This window comes from Pezoporus occidentalis, unplaced genomic scaffold (genome assembly GCF_034315485.1).
Source record: "Pezoporus occidentalis ecotype Australia unplaced genomic scaffold, CSIRO_AGI_Poc_V1 ctg63, whole genome shotgun sequence".
NCBI classification, from domain to species: domain Eukaryota; kingdom Metazoa; phylum Chordata; class Aves; order Psittaciformes; family Psittacidae; genus Pezoporus; species Pezoporus occidentalis.
The window spans coordinates 2,719,228-2,724,420 of record NW_026915977.1 but is presented as its reverse complement, the minus strand read 5'-3'; the positions used below and the strand labels follow the sequence as shown (position 1 = coordinate 2,724,420).

Sequence of the window (5,193 nt, the reverse complement as noted above, 5' to 3'; positions counted from 1 at the left end):
CTCTGTGTTTTGAAACCATCTTGACACTATCATGTAAAATCCTATAGAGTAAGAAAACCCAAGAGGACCTCTACATGAGGTCTACATGATCTTTCTCTTTTGGTAGAGAGATTGTTGGTTGATGGACAATGATACTGGAGTATGATATTATGTGAGTAACTGGAGTAAGATTACAATAACAGAAATAATAATAGAAAAACACCTGCAAACATCAGACCACACAGAAAACATCAGAACTCACTGGGAAGATGAAAAAGAAATATTCACCAGTGAAGAAGAAAATGCCACTGCAAAAAACAGTAAGGAAGCTGCTTCTACCATCCCAGTCCAAAAGGGCAGTATTTTGGGGCAAGTTTGCAGTGGTTTGGTTCTGATATACCCAGATTGCTTAGATACAATTTAGACTAACTTACTGCTGTAAAAATACTGCTCTTTTGTCCAGAAGAGTAGTCAGTATGTGCAAGCTTACCATGCTCAAGTCCATAAGTTACCAGGCATTTGCATACAAATGCACTTACAGAGATGCTATTTGTCATGCTGGGGCTTTGCGTTTGGCTATAGGAGACTTCTTTGCTACCTGCTGCCATAGGCAGATTCCTCCAAAGCACCTGGAGGGAGGACTCCCTCACTCCCCGATAGAGGTCATTGCATACAGAAGGAAAAGGGTACAGAGTCAAGACTTTTTCTGTGCCTCAGACGTCGCAGCAGCTGCTCTGAGGCTGTTCTATCCTCTGAAGGAACATTCTGTCTCAGCAAGTGAGAAAGGAAAAGAGAGATCCTACACCAGTATAATTACTTGAGCAAAAATAAACACACATATGGTGCGACATTTTCCTAATGCTCAGATCTGATTTGGAAGTAAATGTATTAATTAAAGGGGGGAGTGGAAAGGGGAAAAACAAACAACAATCCCTGAGTCATGAGAACGTGACAAGCTGTCCTTTGAAAATGCTATTTATATTTTTCAGTGACACTGGTGTTAATTTATTAGGTGGTGTAGTGTGTGCTTACTTATTTGTTGCTAAAACGCAGTGATTTTCTCCCTCCCTGCTTTTCTGTTTCATGTTTCAGTTTTGCTTATTTTTATAGACAGTGCTGAGCTAAGAAGAAAGTTCACCCCCAGATAAAGGGCCAAGTCAACATCTTTTTGTCATTGAAGCACTCAAAAGCTGATGTTAAACTTTCCCTCGTCTTCTAAAAGATGTGATTCAGCTTTGGAGGGCAGGGTAGATACTTTAAAATTCTCTTTGATTCTCTTTGATGGTGAAATTCTCTTTTTCTTTAAGCCCCGCTGCCCTTGTGCTTAGGCTTTAAACGAAAACATCTTTGAAAGTTGTCTTTAAGAATCAGAGGTAGAAATGCAGAGGACAGTCTTGAAATGGCTATTCCAACAAATATTCAGTGTCGACACCTCAGCAGTAACTAAGCAGAAACAAATCCTTAAAGACTGAAAAACTATGTCACTTTACATAGAAAAAGTGAAAAAAGAAAGAGATAAAAATGGCATGTGTCTTCCCAACAGGGTATAAACTCAAGAATGGATGTAGTAGGCACTCAGAGAGGTCCCCTGGGGTTTTCTTATTGCTGCCACTGGTTTTCACTTGACTATCTTCCTAGTTCTATGGAATTGGAAAGCCATATGTCAACCCAGGGAAAATACAGAGATTTTACCATCTAGATCCTTGTGTATTTTGCAGCTTCTTATAATTGTTTTCATAATTATAGGTCCACAATATTAAAATGAAAACCTTTTGAAAACCTACAGTAACTGTGGGAGTTTGGTACTTTTCTTTGGTACATCTCTGCTTTCCTCTGTGAAGTTTTTAATCCATGGAAACATTTTAATTCCCCAGAAATGTAAAACAGTTCCATTTTATATTTTCCATTCATTCGTATCTCCATTTCCACCCCCTTCCTCTTTCCTTTGACAAAAGAAAAAGAAGGAAATTAAAAAAATAAAATTAAACCTATAGATGCTGAAGGGAAAAGCAAAATGCTGAAAAGCTTTTTTTGTTCTTTATTTAAACATGAAACCCCATTAGTAAATAATTACTTTCTTGCAGAGAAGTTTCCCTTCAGGAAAGCACAACTTTAAGCTGAAAAAGATTTTAAATGCAAGCTTGAATCAGTTCTTAAAAAAAAAACCAAAAAAGCCACATTTCAATCTAAAAGAATGTTTGTTTTATTTCCATTCTCTTGTAATTTCAGAAAATGTACTAAGTATAAGGCATCGTGGAATAAATCACAATATATTTCAGTCAATTAGTCAATTATATGTTGTAATAAAAACCCTGTAAGTGTTTTGAATCATGACTGTTGTTGTGTTCTTTCAGAAGATCTCTCAAACTTCTTGCCTAATCTATGGAGCTGTTCACTCCCGGCACAGTTTTCAATCTATTCACTGTTGCAGAAGCCATCTGGTTTTCAACTGAGTCTTTCTCATAAGCTCAGTTTCTTTTTTTCTCTTTCTGAGAAGCTTAAGCACATAAAGACTTCTTGAAGTAGAGACTTGGGCTGATTAAAATATGGGAAAAATATTTTTCTCTATGGAAAAAATATTATTCAGAACAAATTTTCAGTTTTCCAGCAGTTTTCCCCACCCCCTTTAAAAAATTTTAAGCAAAAAAACTAGTTTTCATTTAGATTTCCCCCTTTTCCCTGCCTTTTTAAAAATCTTCACTATTGTTTTAATTTTGTTTTCCCCCAGCTGGAATAAATAGAAAAAGATAAAAGAAAGGAGCAATATTTTCAGTGCAAGCTGCCTATCACTTGATTCTCTTCCTAGCTTGGTTTTTGACAGTACATTAACCTCACTGACCTTTGGCCTGACACTGCCAAAAGTACCATCATTTACAATTAAAAAGAACAAGTTTTGTCTAGATGGGATTTGCTGGAAGTATACTGGAGAAGAGAGAAGGAGGTCACTTGATCAGTAAAATGATAAAGATGGTTGTCTCTTGCTATTCAGCTCCATATGATATGAATGGTTATTGCTGTCTGGATGGGATGTCATGGTTACACTGGTGGATCATAACAAGTGGGGAATGTGGATTCACAGTCTTTATTTATTTCCTTCCAATGTAAAATTATTCCATTTCTAAACCTGAAAAATCCTAACTGGCTTCACAGAGGTGGCATGGCTGATCCTTGCTTTCTCATAGTGCTATTGTCAGGAGGCGACCAGTGTGCTTTATGTTAAGTAAATTGAGCTATCTCTATTTGATTAAAGAAGAAAACCAAAACAAGCTGCTGAGATGGAGATTTGTCTTTGAATTTCTTTCCCTGTGTAATTAATGGATGTGAATAGGTTCCATGTTAGGTTGCCATCCTTCTACAGTGGCTGTTCCTTTCAGCTGATCAAATGTGCATTATCTGAGTTGACAGCACAGTCCCAGAAGAAATAGCATAGGAATTATGGGACAGAAGACCTGGAGGAAATACTAATTTCTATCTAGAACATACCACAGTGTTCATCAGTCAGTTGAGAATGTAAAAGCTGCAAATAGGATGGGCTATTTGCCAGTTCTTCTAGTGGCTCCTGTTGTGTATTGTTCCCCTTTGAGATGGCCAAGTGCTCTGTAACAAAATGCCTGTAGGACTTTTTACAGTTGCTTCTCTTTTCCCAGTGTTGAATTATTTATTGCTTTTCTTCTACCTACAGTTCTTCATAGCATATTTTCCCATTTCTATTTAAAAATAGTTAAACCAAACCAAAATAAAATCATCTGAGAGGTTAACTGGGGCTCTGCCTGTTATCTCCAATTTCTATGCCAACTTTCAGTATAAACCAGTGATGATTTAATATATATGAAGCCATCTCTTTGAATTTACAATAGAATTTTTAATATCTGAATGCAGGCTGACAACCGAGGATCAAAAATATGCTTTCAGGAGGCTTTCATCCTCTCCTTAGTATTTCAACATAATTTTACAACTGTTTTTTAACATTAGGTATAAAGACACACAGATGAGTTTAGATTAAATCTAATGACACCCAAAACCGGAAGATTTTGAACAGTCTGACCCCTTGGATGAAATTTATATCAAAACCAAATATAAATCTGGATCTGTATGTAATCAGGGGACTGAATTCTGTTCCAATAAACCTGCTGGCAGCAGAAGAAGAACCAAGGTAAATATGTAAGCAGGGGCTAAGGGTGTGTAAAGGAATAACTGAATTGCACAAAAAATGGTCATCAGGGAAAAGAGAAACTGCTATATTCTTGCCTATAATTGAAACTTCAGTTCATGGTGCTATTGGTGTGGGGTTATTATGTTGAGGTGATCTAGACCAGCCGTTCAATTTGACCTGTTGCCATAGGGTTAAAAGTAATATGTGTAAAATCCCCTACAGGACACTGATAGGTTGGTAGCTAGAAATGTTAACTTAATTGGAACCCATAGCTCTGATATGACAGATAGCATCAGATCAGAGAGGAACGGAGGTGCTTGATCAAAATGCCTACCTTCTATTCACACTGTTCAAGTTGGCATTCTGGCTTTTCACTCCTTTAGGAAATAAGGTTCACAAAGACTTCTCTATTTAAAATCTAAGCTGCTCACCTCAGGAGGCTGATCACACCTTATTGTATGTATTTAGAGTGTGTACCATCTCAAAGCAGTTTTCTTTCTGGATAAAGAAAAGCTCTGTTTAACTGAAAACCGATTAAGCAACAAAAAGAAAACAAATTACAATGCCAGCTATGACAAATGACACATGAGTTCCATAACTATAAAGATGAATAGCTCTCCCTGTAGGCAGGCCCATTATAAACATCATCCTCTAGCTGGTTGCAGTGGACTTTGAAATTTCCCTTTAGACGGTTTAAGATTAATTAAATAAGGCCAAAAAACAATGGTAGCTCTTTGGTATGAGTAATTGACATGACAACCAGAAGTAGACACTGAAAAAGAATTAATCATCTCCAGTTTGGTTCCTTTTCATCAGCAGTTGGCTCTGTTATGAATGAAGTTCATGTGTACCATTGACCTACTCAGTGGTAATGAAGTCTCCTTCATTCAGACTCAGATTTCCAAAATTCAGTGAGAAAGCTTTGTGTTATAATTACAGGAAGACTGATTTGTGAAGTTTTCTGGAGGTGGTGAATCCAGCTTCACTTGAGTACCATCAATCATATGTAGAGAGAGCTTCTGCATGTTCGTTTGGAAAGATAATGAGGCTTTCCAAAACCA

The 5,193-nt window shown here is 37.0% G+C and overlaps 1 long non-coding RNA gene across 1 annotated transcript; it reads right to left on the bottom strand.

Moving 5' to 3' along the window:
• Positions 1–2,158: 2,158 nt before the first annotated feature.
• On the bottom strand, positions 2,159–4,598 carry LOC134174795 (uncharacterized). Its single transcript, XR_009968784.1, has 2 exons — positions 4,467–4,598; positions 2,159–3,020 (listed from the first exon to the last, which is right to left on the bottom strand). It is a non-coding gene; the product is annotated as an uncharacterized LOC134174795 (long non-coding RNA).
• Positions 4,599–5,193: the final 595 nt, after the last annotated feature.